Here is a 14,662-nt window from a genome sequence, read left to right as displayed (position 1 = left end):
CCCACTTTGGTTCCCCCTTAGTTTAGCGTATTAGATATTTTAGGCTGTTTCTGCTTGCAGAGCGCCACAACACCTTTGGACATTATTTTAGAAATACGATGTACATGTTATTTTGTTATTAAGCGACTCTTCTTTGGATTCTGTTTGCAAATTTGTACAAGGTTGTCTAGAATACATATCACCATGTTGTGCTGTTTATTGCTCGGTCAGCAACAGCACCTAACATTTTAGACAACACCGTGGCCCTGCTGCAGCTTTCCAACACAGTAGTTTTATCATATAAACGGTGTCTTGTCCCGTTGGGGGTAGAGAGGGGAAATCCGGCAGAGAGACCGGTCCTGGAAAGAACTAGGTATAGGGTCCATTGCTAATCCCAGAGATCACTAATATATCCCTTTGCTTATAAAGTAAGGATAGTCATAGACAGATAGATTATTTGCCACGGTTGGGTTGTTAATTGTATACAGTCTACTAGTAATGCCGATTACTTTGCTTAGTTGTATTTGTCTACTTATCATAGCACATTTGCTTCATAATAGACTACAATAGTTTCAATAAATGTATTATAAACTTTCATTGTGTCTTTCCTTTTGTTTACTAAAGGCATGCATGATTGAGTGACGAAAGGTGATGATCAGTTTCTACGGTTTCCTTGGGACTAGAGGGTCATGTTCTAGGTTGCCAAAATCACCTGCTACTTTGGGAAGGTTAGGAGTTCAGGTGAGGCACTGTGAGCTAGCCAGAATTTGGGTTGACAGATGCAGATGATGTAGAGACACCCAGTCCCAACATTCTGTTGTACTGTCATCCTAAGGCACAGTTCTGCTTTATCAGTAGAATCCCTGCAAGAACATGCATAATCTGAAGTGTTGATAAATTGGTCTTATGCTGCCCGGCTGCAGGGGCTGATTTGGGGAGGGTTGCTCTAAGTCAAGATTGCACTCTACGCAGATGAGGTACTCCTCTTCCTCTCCAATCCTGGGCAACGGCGACTCTGAGCTTGAAAATCCTGAAGGTCTAGGACGAGGCATCAGGCCTTCATGCAAACTGGGGCAAATCTCTTCTGATCCCGCTAAAAGGAGCTAATATTACAATCACCTGGCAGACGAATATTCCAATTTTCCGCCTATGTTTTAAGTACTTGGGTGTAAACATATCAGTAGTGCCGAAACTCACTTTCAGTCTTAACCTTACTGCTCTCCTAAACAGGACTAAGACTGAACTGCACAACTAGAGAAAGCTCCCTCTACTGGGAAGGGTAGCTCTCTTCTTCAAAATGATGGTACTCCTGCATTACCTATTTGTGCTGCAGATCTTTCTACTCTTCATCCTTAACTCTTGGTTCACCGGCGTAGCAGCCCTGATCTGCTTCTTCCTGTGGAAGGGTCAGCCCCCACACATCACCCACAAGTGCCACTGGTCAGTCCACAATGCCAGGCTAGGGAAGGCGGATGTCTAGACATATTACTGGGCATCCCAACTCCTAGTTTTTAACAACTGCCTGAATAGGGGCTGGAGCAACCCGGCATACCAACTCAAATCGGCTCTTCTTCGACTGGACAGTGCTGTCCCAAAATTATAAAATATATATATATATATATATATGTATATATATATATTTTTTTATCTACTGGCGGTCGCCAGTAGATAGTTGTAGTTAGGACCTATTTTACATAGGAAATCCGCAACATTCTATTTAGAATAACGTTGGCGCCGGTTGACGAATTCTCGCGAAATTTTCCAAACTTTTGGCCAGCTCCGCTCCGCTCCTACCCTGAAAGTTTTGCGGTGATCCGTCAAGCGGGGGCTGAGAAAAAGGGGGGTCCCAAAACGCGTTTTACCCATGCAATTTCCCATAGGATCGGTTGTCGCAGCTACAGCCCGAACCGCTGAACAGAATGACACCAAATTCGGCAAAGAGGTAGTCCTCAGTTCGGACTCGTGCCTTTTGCATATATGATGTGAATCTGTTCAGTAGTTCCTTAGAAAATTAGGGTAAAAAGTTAGTGATATCTATGGCTGCGGAGGATAAGCGGACCGTACCCTCACGGTAAGCGCACCCTCCCCGAACCGAGCGTGCACCCTCCCGATCGCGCACTGAATGCTAATTGGCTGTCGAGTGTCTCTCTACATTCGAAACCAGGAACTGTTGGCGGCCATTTTCTGTCTCTACAATGTTATTGACAGTGTGTGTGCATGTAGAAACCATTTTGTGATAAGGATTTGTTTTTTTCATGTGTTTGTAGACAGATAACTATGCAGTTTTTATATTTTGGTAGAATTAGAAACCAGTCATTGTTTATGAATTTGTGAAATTAGTTATGTTTCTGCAGTAAAATGTAGTACTCCTTGTAGATGAAGAAATGGGTTTTGGTATAGTGCAAGGGATAGTGTTGTTTGTCTAGAATCACACAGAGAGCCTGTGTGCATTTGGGAACCACTGTGAGAGAAGCATTTAGTAATATGTTGTATTTGCTGACAGATAACTTTTTTTAAACCGGTCATGTTGTCATGTTTTAGTAGCATGAGAAGCCAGTGTTTGCTTATGCGTTAATTAAATGAGTCAGGCAATGATACAAAAGTGCACTTTTGAAATATGCACATTGTGTGCAGTTCTCTTACCACTTCCATAGTAGTAAATAAGGTTTGGTGAACTCGTAGGGATAGTGGTTGTTGTCTAGAATCACACTGAGTCTGTGTGCATTTGGGAACCAATGTGAGAGAAGCATATGGTAACATTGTTTATTTGCTGACAGATAACTATTTTAAATCCTGTCATGTTGTCAAGTTTTAGTAGTATTAGAAGCCAGTCATGCGTTGATTAAATGAGTCAGGCATTGACACTAAAGTGCAGTCGTGAAATATGTAGATTGTGTGCAGTTCCCTTACCACTTGCACTGTAGTGAATGAGTTTTGGTAAACTCCTAGGGATAGTGGTGCTTGTCTAGAATCACACTGTGAGTCTGTGTATATTTGGGAACCACTGTGAGAGAAGTGTTTGGTAACATCATGTATTTGCTGATAGATAACTGTTTTAAAACATGTCATGTTGTCAAGTTTTAAAAGCATTAGAAGCCAGTCATTGCTTATGCTTTCATTAAATGAGTTGGGTATTGACACTAAAGTGAAGTCGTAAAATATGTAGATTGTGTGCAGTTCCCTTACCACTTGCACTGTAGTAAATGAGATTTGGTAAACTCCTAGGGATAGTGGTGCTTGTCTAGAATCACAGTGTGAGTTAGTGTGTATTTGGGATCACTGTGAGAGAAGCATTTGGTGATATTGTGTATTTGCTGACAGATAACTGTTTTAAAACCTGTCATGTTGTCAAGTTTTAGTAGCATTAGAAGCCAGTCTTTGCTTATGTGTTGATTAAATGAGTCAGGCATGAAATATGTAGATTGTGTGCAGTGCTCTTACCTCTTCCACTGAAGTGAATGAGTTTTGGTAAACTCCTAGGGATAGTGGTGCTTGTCTAGAATCACACTGTGAGTCTGTGTACATTTGGGAACCACTGTGAGAGAAGCGTTTGGTAACATCGTGTATTTGCTGACAGATAACCTGTCATGTTGTCAAGTTTTAGTAGCATTAGAAGCCAGTCTTTGCTTATGTGTTTATTAAATGAGTCATGATTTGACACTAAAGTGCAGTACCAGGTAGTATTGTCTTCACTGCACCAGAGCTGAAAATTAATTTTTTTTACACAGGCACTGTCCTAGAAGTAGTCTGATGATTTAGTCAGTTTCTAAGTACGTATGTTGTGAACCATTCATTACCAAATCGACTGCTTCAAATGTCTATGCAGTATGCATGTAGTTCTCTAACCACCTATACAGTTATTTTCACACCTTCAATTCCCTAGTCAGTATCCATACACTTCTAGGAAACACCCTGTCAGTCCCTTTGCAGTCTTCTAGTGACCCATTCAGCACGATGTAGTAATCCATTCACTGTGCCAAAACGCAAACATTTATAAATTCACTAAGACACTCTGTTTACAGTACTGTAATGATTCAGTCACTGTCTAAGTATTCATGCACTGAGCCAGGCCTTAGCACATGGACTGCTTCAACTATGCATGCAGTTTTCTAACCACCTACAGACTTGTCTTTTACACTTTCAATTCCCTAGTCAGTATCCATATAGTCCAGCAAACATCCTGTCACTCCCTTTGCACTCTTCTAGTGACCCATTCAGTACCAAGTACTAATCCATTCCCTGTGCGAAAACCCAACCACTTATAAATTCATCCAGGCAGTCTCCTTGCTGTAGTCTAATCATTCAGTCAGTACTGAAGTACTCATGCAGTGAGCCGGGCCTTAGCACATGGACTGCTTTAAATGCGTATCCAGTATGCATTCAGTTCTCTAATCAGCTACACAGTTGTCTTTTGCACCTTCCATTCCCCAGTTAGTATTCATATACTTCTAGCAAACACCCTGGTACTCACCGTGTGTCTCCTTTTAGTAGTGTAATCATTCAGTCACTTAGCATGTAGTCTTTTAGTGAGGTAGGCTTTAGGGCATGAACTGCTTCAAAGTAGTATACACTATGTGTATGCAGTGTTTTAATCATCGTCACACTTGTGGTTCAGGGCTATAGTTTCTTAGTCTGTTTTTATATAAAATGTGTTTGTACAGTAATGGAATACTGTACATTTGAAAGTTATTAATATACTTTTTTTTAATTCTTTTTTGCAGATACTGTTTTTCAACGTTAAAATCGAGAAATTATGCCAGAAAAAAAAGAAAAAGAACAGAGACAGGAGGATTATTTGAAGAAACATCAACCACAAGTATTGAATGAACAAGATAATGTGGCTAAAAGGGAAAAATATTCTGGTAAGATCACGAAGCAATTTATTAAAAATGTTTGTAGGAGCAAACATAAGGGAGAGAATGCTGCAACTTGAGAACATTTTTTAAGTAAGAAAAAAAATCAAAATAAGAGGAAAAGTAGAAAAGCAAATGTTCAGTCAAAGGAGATAAAGTATGGTAAAAGAAGACAAAATCAGTATAAGGAATTACACAAAAAAATATTTTACAAGAGAGTAGTGCATAATTTGCTGAAAGATGTGAAGAAATATAAAAAGAGAGCTTTATTTTATAAAAAGAAGAAGCATATAGAAAGCATTGTGGAAAAGGCTTTTGAAGTAAAAAGGAAACTGTTTATTTTACTGTTAAACAGAATTCGATCACTAGATAAACCAATATTTGTAATGAAGGCCAAAAGTAGGAGGAAAAGAGTTCTTAATAAAAAAAAAATTGTGATGTTTTTTGGGGAGAATGGAAACACAGTTCTAGTTCAGAGCCTTTTTTTAATGAAGAGAGTTATTCACCAAGTGAAAAATTATTGTATGCAGTTGACACCAGTGGTAGAGGTTATGAGGTTAGTGATGGTTGTCCAATGGAGAAAGAGAATGGTTGAAAGAAATGCAGAAGAAGTGATAGCTGATTAAGTTTTAGGGAGACGTGCTAAAAACCCTGTGTACACTTGGGATTGCAGGAGTGTTTGTAGTGTACGACAGTAATCTATTGAAAAATTATGTAGTTTTTACGAGTCTATACTAAAAAAAAGTGTAAAACAAAAGATTAAGCTGTTGCAAGGACTAGACCCTTGCAGAGTGAGAAAACATACTGGTTTGCAAGGTCATTCTCTGGCTTGTCTTTCTAGGAAAGTTTGTGAAAGTGTTTTTCACCATTTCAGAATGCTGGCAGTACATCATACTCAAATGCGGAAGTTAGTGAGAAGGTTGTATTATGCAAACAGTCCAGCACTAAAGTTAAGTGAGTTGAACAGTGCTCAGTGGGTCAATTTCAGATGTGAAGCAGGTTTGTGAGGATATTGAGTTTTGTTACTTTGGGCCTCAGCAAGAGAGTGAAGAAACTGACACCTTAGTAGAACAAAATGTTGAAGACAATGTAGAAGCTGTAATTACAGAAATTCTTCAGGATGAAATCACAAAGTTTAAGGTAATTTCAGGTGAAAGACCAAATGTTTCTTGTATTTGTTGTCGGCGAAATCACTATAAAAATCAGACTAGGGGTGTCAATCTGTATTTAAAAAGTGAAATAGAAGATAATGATAAGTGGATGGAATTTGCAACGTATTTGTTGGTAGATGATTGTTTTGATTTGGGATGTGAGCAGCGTATTTGCAAATATTGTTATAATAAATTAGAGGAGAATAAAATGCCTGCTAGAGCTGTTCATAATAATCTAGAGTTGGTTGCTATTCCTCCAGAGCGGATTGATTTAAATACGTATGAGTCCATTCTGATACAACGTGTTCACCCGTTTCAGGCTATTGTCCGTATGGAGCTCAAAACAAGTAAATTACCTCCATCAGAGTTGCAAAGAGGATTGAAAGGAAGAGTTGTGTATTTACCATTAGATTTAAGGAAAAATGTTGAAACTATTGGTGTAGATCATGCAGAAAACGAGCCACTAGTCATTCTAGTTAATGGTGTTCCTACTAAGAATAAGAAAATCTGGCAAGAGTTAGTGGATGTTAGAAAAGTGCAAAAGGCATCATTGTATCTGATAAAAATAATGAGAACTATAGAAATGTGTTTGTTGGAGGAGAAGAAATAGATTTAGCAGAAGATAGTGAAACATTAAGTGGACAAATTGAAAAAGTGGACATGTCCAGATGTGAAGAGATCTATGAACATTACAGTGTACATCCACTTCATTCCAAAGAGGTGATGGGGAATACAATTGAGTTGTTTCAAATGAAAAAAGCAACAGGAAGTCCCATGAGTGTATGGGAAGAGAGCTTGGAAGCTCGTTGTTTCCCGCAGTTGTTTCCAACAGGAAAAGGTGGACGATATGATGAACGTCCTGTGCAGATTCCTGCATCTGAATATCGGACAACAAAATGATATGCAGAAGATCCAAGATTTCGACAATGTATCCCTTATATGTTTCATCTTCTGTTTGAAAGTGACTTGTCTGGACTTTCATATGCAGTAAATCACATTTTAAAAACTGGAATGCATCTGCAAAATGTAACTGCAAAGGATTTTATGCACAAAGTGCATCAGAGAGATGATCATTTAGAATCTCAGTTGATTAATCTGATGGCATGTCAGCGTGGGACTAATGAATATTGGTACCGTCGACATGGAGAACTGAAATGTATGCTACGGAACTTGGGAACTCCTACGTGGTTTCTTACCTTAAGCTGTGCTGAGTACGCTTGGGATGATTTACTTGAATTTCTTCGAGAGGCAAATTCCAATATAAAAAATATTGAATACAAGACACCTGGAGAATTGTGCTCCTTGGATCCTGTCAATGTATGCAGATATTTCAATCATAGATTTGAAGCTATGATGTCTTTCATCTGCAATAAAAAGAATCCTCCTCTTGGAGAAGTTGTGGATTTCTTTTGGAGAAAGGAGTATCAAGCAAGAGGTGCTCCTCACATACATATGTTGTTATGGGTCAAGGACGCTCCCAAATTTGGAACAGATTCAGATGAAACGGTTTTGTCTTTCATTGAAGATTCTGCTACATGTGCTCTTCCAAATAGCAGAGAAGAGAAAAACTTAAAACAACAAGTCTTACGATTTCAAAGCCACAGGTGTGGAAAATACTGTCGACGAAAGTACAAGTCAAAGGATAAGTTATATACCAAATGTCGTTTTGGATTTCCACGTCCTGTATTAGCCAAAGGAAGAGTGAACAGTTTTATGTCAGCTGTACGACATACCATCACAAGAAAGTCTCCGAAAAACAACTACAACTTAAGAAGAAGCGAAGAATCGAAATACATAAACGACTACAATCCAGTTATTTTATCCATGTGGAACGCTAACATGGATATTCAGTATGTTGCACAATTAAATTGCTGTTGCTCGATATGTAACGTCTTACATTACTAAATCAGAAAAGACTGAATTGAAAGAAATTTGGGAAGAGATTTCTCATGAGAAGACACTAAGTAAGAAATTATACAGTTTCAGTTTGAAGATGTTATCGCATCGTGAAATTGGAGCATATGAATGTTCAGATCGGTTATCATCTGCAAGTCTATATTCCAACAGTAGAAGAATCATTTGGGTGAGTCTAGGTCTTGCAGGAATGCGAAATCGGGTACTGAAATCTGTTCAAGAAATTGAATATTTAGCAGAAAATGACCCTGAAAGTACAGATATTTTGAAAACCAATATGTTGGACACATACTATCCAAAGAGAAGTCATCATCTTGAGAACATGTGTCTCTATGAAGTGCTGCAAAACTACACTTTTATACGGAATATTACAGAGAACATCAACGATGGAAAATATGGAGTGATTGGTTCTGAATGATGTCTGGTGAAACAAAGGAAAGGAAATTTAATTAATCACAGAAAACGGAGTTGCGACACTGCTGACAAAAGGGAATTTTACTATTTAGCCCTTTTGCAAATGTTCAAACCATGGCGTTCTGAACTGGAATTACTTGGAGATTTTCCCAGCTATGAAGATTCATTTAATGCTTGTTAAGATAACATACAATGCAGTGCTTTCGCAAATTATGTGAAAATGTTGAATGATGAAATTGATCAAGAAGCTACAATTGCAGCTGAGATTGCTAGAGACAGTTCTCAAGACAGTCAAAGTTCTGCTGCACTGAGTCAAGATCCACTAGGACAACCAATTGTTGAAAATGAAGCAGCGATTGCAATGAATGAGGTGGAAACAGCAATGTATCAAGCACAAGAAGATGCAATACAGTTAGGAAACTGGGAAGAGCAACTAAATGTTGAACAGAAACAAATATATAAGCAAATGAAAGAGCAGATTGACCATGGATTACTTCATTAAAAGAGTGTGTGCTCATGTACATCATTTCCACCTATCCGAATGTATGCGAGTGGTCAAGCTGGAACAGGAAAGAGTTTCTTAATTAAAGTAATTACACGTTTTCTGCAAAAAACAACTGAGTCGCATTTGTCTTGTGTTGTCACTGCTCCAACTGGGTTGGCAGCACACAACATTAAAGGAATTACTTTACATCGTTTACTAATGCTGCCAGTAGAGCATGAGAACAAATTGGAATACCACAAGCTATCTGGAGAAGCTTGTTGTGAAGTTTCAAGAGTGCTGAAGAAAATGAAACTTCTCATTATTGAGGTGAGCATGGTTTACAACTTGATGAATGAATGAATGAATGAATACCTTCTTATATAGCGCATGGCTACCCTAGAGCATCCCAGCGCTGTTAAAGACCAAGGACACTGTCAAGCATTAGAGGATGTTATTAAACAAGAATGTCTTTAGTTGCTTCCTAAAGGCAGTATGATTTAGTTCATGCCTGATGTTGTCAGGGAGTTTATTCCATTCTTTAGCTGCTAGGACCGAAAGTCGACGGCCACCCATGCGGGCCAGCCTGACCTTTGACACAACCAGCAGATTGCGTTGGTTAGATCTAAGAGATCTGACCGAATGATAGCGACGAAAGAAAGGATCCAGAATGGAAGAACCAAGGTTGTGAATAGACTTATGTGCCAAACACATAGTCTTAAACACAATCCTTTCATGGACTGGAAGCCAATGGAGCAGTCTAATTGAGGGTTTAGCTGATGAACGTTTCGGGACTTTCATGAGTAAGCGAGCTGCACAATTCTGTACAGCTTGCAAAGTTTTTGTTGTAGTTGCAGAGGCCCCCAGATAGATAGCATTAGCATAGTCCAGTCGCGAGAGAACCAGCGACTGTACTAATATACGTCTGGCTTCCAAAGGAAGCAGGTCTAGGATTTTTTTAAGAACTCTCATAAGCCCATAGCAAGTCGAGGCTACTTTGTTAGCCTGATGCTGGAAGTTCAGGGCAGAGTCCAACCAGACCCCTAAACTTTTTATTTTGGTCTTGGGCTTCGGAGGGGGTCCAAGACACTGCGGCCACCAAGGGTCCAAATTGATTGGGGCTTTATAGCCCAACAGCATGATGTCTGTCTTGGCTCCATTTAGCTTCAAACAGGACGAGGTCATCCAATCAAGAACATTGCAGAGACAAGGGGTAAGATTGTTAATCCCCTGATGTAAGGTATCGTCTCTCACCAGGGAAACAACCAGCTGCGTGTCATCGGCGTAGGTGACAAGCTGAATTCCCCAAGGAAGCACCACCTCAGCCAAAGGTCTCATATAGATATTAAACAGAGTAGGGCTGAGGGATGAACACTGGGGAACGCCGTGACTCAGTTGCAGCTGGCTTGATGCCACCTCATCCTCAAAGACGGAAAAGTATCTATCTGATAGAAAGGATTGAAGCCATTTAAGAGCCAAACCGGAAATCCCTGCAAGGCGAAGCCTATGCAGCAGAAGAGAGTGGTTTACAGTATCGAAGGCTGCGCTGAGGTCCAGTAGGACCACCGCAGCGCAGCCTCCCGCATCTACAATAGCCCTGGTCGCCTCCACTACCGCCACCAGTGCAGTTTCTGTTCCTTGCTTCGCTCTGAATCCAGTCTGGGATGAGTGTAATGCACCAGAGGACTCAGCAAATGAGGAAAGAACCTGGTTGACGTGTTTTTCGGCTATTTTACCAAGGCTCGGGAGAAGCGAGATAGGCCTGTAATTCGCCAGATCTTCCGGGTCTAAATTAGGTTTTTTCAATAGGGCACGAACCTTTGCCTTCTTCCAATTGGGGGGCACTACTCCTGAAGCTAAAGAGGCATTGATGACCTGCATTATCACCGGGCATACTGTTTCAGAGACCTGCTTGAGAACCGTTGGGGTGGCAACATCCTGTGGAGAGCCCGATTTGAGGTGGTTAAGGAGCCTTTCAACATTGGCCAGATCAAGCAGTGGAAAGATTTGGAGAGCTCCAGCTGAATTAGTGGTAACCACATCCGGCGTATCAGGGCTAATCTCCAAATCATCTGGACTATGTGAAGTTGTTGCAAAAGTCGAGTAGATATTGGAGACTTTGGATGCAAAAAAAGCGGCTAGATCCTCACAATGTTTTTGGGGATCCAAAGCTGGATTAGTAGGTCTCTGAGTAGTCACCAGAGATTGGAAGATTTTAAAAATCTCTCTAGGAGCATTAGCTGCTTCTGAGATTTTACCCTGATAGTATGCTGCTTGAGTAGATTTTAGTAAGTTTTTATAGGATCTGAGAGAAGCTTTGTATTGGGTTTTCAAAGCTGGTGCAAAATCCTTTCTCCACTTCCTTTCCGCACGTTTACACACCCGCTTAAGTTCCTTGAGTTTATCGGAGTACCATGGTTGTTTGTTTTGGCCCTTCCGATGATGTATCTCTTTCTTAGGGAGAGTGGTGTTGAGGGTGGAATTGAGCCAGTTATCAAAGGCTTCATTCGCAACCACTGGATCCTCGTGAGGAGAAGGCGGACAGCTCTTCAAGGCAGTCTCCCACTCCCCAACTGGGAGTCTAGACCACACTCGGCTAACTTTCTTAGAGAGAGTAACTCTGTGGTGTTGTGTTTCTGGCAACCACCTAAAAGAAAGTAGGGCGTGGTCTGACCAGGGGACAAAGAGGGGCTGTTCACATGCCAAGTTCGAGAGATTAGTGAAACAGTGATCTAATAAGTGACCAGCAACATGTGTAGGCTCTGTCACAATTTGTTTCAGGTGTACTAATCCCAAAGAATCAAGCAGGCATTGCGAGGCAGCGGCATCCCTGTCATCAAGGTGGATGTTAAGGTCACCCAGAATGGAAAAGTTGGGGGAGTTACTGATAGAGTGAGAGATTTTGTCGACAAGGTTGAGACAGAAATTATGATGGGCGCCCGGTGGTTTATAAACCAAGATCCCCGAAAAGGTGCATGTGGGTGAAAGGGAAATGGAGAAACCAAGACTTTCGCAATCAATAAGTGGGCTTTCGTAGGTTCTACATCTGAAGGAGTTTTTATGAATGATTGCAACTCCGCCTCCCCGACCTGACAGGCGATCCTGTCTGATGATAGAATAATTGGGCGGGAGCGCCTGGACTACATCTGGGTCAGATGACTCTGTCAGCCATGTCTCCGTTAAGAAGAGTATGTCAGGATCACATTCCTCTAACAACAGATGGATCTCCAGGGCGTGCTTCGGAAGGGATCTACAGTTTAGCAGGGCAAATGTATAACAAACGTTATTGGCTTTCCCAGGATTAACGGGCTTACAGTGGGGGCAGAAAGTGCAAATATCTTCAGGTAAAGCCTCTATCGGGCAATTGGGCCTCTCCGTCTTAATAAATGCCTTTAACTGCTCACCATTGTAAATAAAAGTTTTGGGAGGGATAGGATCCATTGCGCTGGCCCTGTGCCCCGTCCTGGTCCGGCCTGGCACGGACGGGCACATACGGGCTTTCCTTAGGCGCTCCTTCGGCGCTCAACGGTGCGTCCGCAAACGCGTACGCTAGCGCGTAGGTGGACCGTATCAATTTATGTGCCTTCTGCCTGCGTGTCCCGCCCTACCTCCCCAACAACTAGCGCGCCAACCTCGTCCTCCCCAAGATGGCCGCTGTGATGAGTTGGCCCCTCTACGTCCCGGCACCAAACAATCAGCGATACGAGGAGCTAGGATGGCCCCAAAGGTACAGCGCTATGAAGGTGTAGAGCGGTGTTCGTGAGCGCGAAATACAAAACAGGTAAAATTCAATTTTATGCAATTTAATTAAACGGTCAAGGTAAAAGTAACAAGCGATTCAATGTTAAAATTAACTAAACTCCCGGCTTCCGCCTCAGGAGCAACTGGCGTCCCTAGGTCTTACCAGGCTGATCAGTAACACTCAATTTATGTGCCTTCTGCCTGCGTGTCCCGCCCTACCTCCCCAACAACTAGCGCGCCAACCTCGTCCTCCCCAAGATGGCCGCTGTGATGAGTTGGCCCCTCTACGTCCCGGCACCAAACAATCAGCGATACGAGGAGCTAGGATGGCCCCAAAGGTACAGCTCTATGAAGGTGTAGAGCAGTGTTCGTGAGCGCGAAATACAAAACAGGTAAAATTCAATTTTATGCAATTTAATTAAACGGTCAAGGTAAAAGTAACAAGCGATTCAATGTTAAAATTAACTAAACTCCCGGCTTCCGCCTCAGGAGCAACTGGCGTCCCTAGGTCTAGGGATGCTTGCCTTTGTGCATTTAAGAGTGCAGCAAATTCTTAAAACAGAGTATGACGTGTTATTTGGAGGAAAACACGTCATAGTTTTTGGAGATCTACTGCAACTGACACCGGTAAAAGGACAACCGGTATTTAAAACACTTGCCCATGGAGATACCAGAAAGTCTCTTGGCAGTGTTGGTAATGTGAACATTTGGAGTAATTTGGAGTAATTTTGAATACAAAGAACTAACAACAAATATGCGACAGGCAAATGATGCTGAATATGGAAGTATTCTTCAAGATATAAGAATTGGAATTCTTTCAAAAAAAGGGAAAGAAGCTTTGGAGAGTCGATTACTTTGCAATGTCTTTCCAAATGAAAATGCAGTTGCTGCAAAAGTGTACGTGGAAATTGCTAAAAATAAGTCAGTGATTTGCTTAATGCCGACACTGCATGAGTGTTCAATATTTAATGAAGAATTATTAAAATTGGAAAATGAAGACATTTTTTAAATGGAAGCCATCGATAAAATACTACATGAAGAAATCACGATTATTTTGACGGGTAAGTTGAGATCACAACTAGATTGTTTAGAAAAAAAATATTTCAAACTGCTGGTTTGGAAAAGACACTGTATGTGTGTGTAAACTGTCGGGTAATTTTAAGGCGTAATTTGGATGTAGAGAAAGGTTTAGTTAATGGTGCAATGGGTAAAGTGGTGGATTTTGTGAATTATCAGAAAAAAGAAGGAATTGAATTTTTAAAAATTAAATTTGATCAGATTGATGAAGTTAAAGAAATTGGTCGTTGTTCAGTTCGTTTTTTGCTTGTTAAAGATTTATATGTCCGTAGGAAACAATTTCCATTTTCTCTGGCCTATGCAGTGACTATTCATAAATCTCAAGGATTAAGTGTAAACAGTGCATTGGTGAACATTGGATCTACTGTATTTAAAGAGGGTATGGCATATGTTGCTTTGTCGCGAGTGAGAACATTATCTGGTTTGTTTTTGATTGATTTTGAGGAGACAAAGGTTACTGCAGATGCAAACTGTGTAAAAGAGTAGAATAGGTTAAGAAGGGTGTATGCTCCAAATTTAGGTCAATATCCTGTATTTGAAAAGCGTGTGGTTTGTCGAAAAAGAAGGTTAGAGAATATCTGTACTGAAGATGTCCAGAAGGGAAAAGAACAAGATAATGTTGCGATTGCAGGTAAAAAGAAATTGGACACTGTTGAAGAGATTGTTGGTTATCAGTTTGAAAATAGTTCTGGTGTCAACTGCTATGCTAATGTAGTGGTCAATGTTGTTTTATATCTGGAAGGTTTGCAAGCACAAATTATGCAGAATCGGGAAAAAAGATTTTGTTCTCTGTTGCATTCTGTTTATGAAAAATTGACAACAGATAGAAGTAAAATACAATCTGTTTCAGATGTTCGTAATCTTTTGGATGTGTGTTCTGGTCCTACACAATTTACACAAAATATCCAACAAGATGCTCAGGAATTTTTAATGTATATGCTTGCAATTTTTGAAAATGAAGGTGTAGAAATAGAAAATATTTTTGGCCTTTCTTACAAATGGGAACATTATTGTGAAAATTGCATGTATACATGTAGCACCAAGGTAGACCC

The 14,662-nt window shown here is 40.6% G+C and overlaps 1 protein-coding gene across 2 annotated transcripts in view; it reads right to left on the bottom strand.

Annotated features, from left to right (window-relative positions):
• Positions 1–14,662, bottom strand: part of CCNP (cyclin P) — a 290,235-nt gene that overhangs the window by 202,915 nt on the left and 72,658 nt on the right. The gene's annotated exons all lie outside the window — the stretch shown is intronic.

The sequence above is a fragment of the Triturus cristatus genome, chromosome 9 (assembly GCF_964204655.1).
Source record: "Triturus cristatus chromosome 9, aTriCri1.1, whole genome shotgun sequence".
In the NCBI taxonomy this organism is placed as follows: domain Eukaryota; kingdom Metazoa; phylum Chordata; class Amphibia; order Caudata; family Salamandridae; genus Triturus; species Triturus cristatus.
This window is presented reverse-complemented; position numbering and strand designations above follow the sequence as displayed.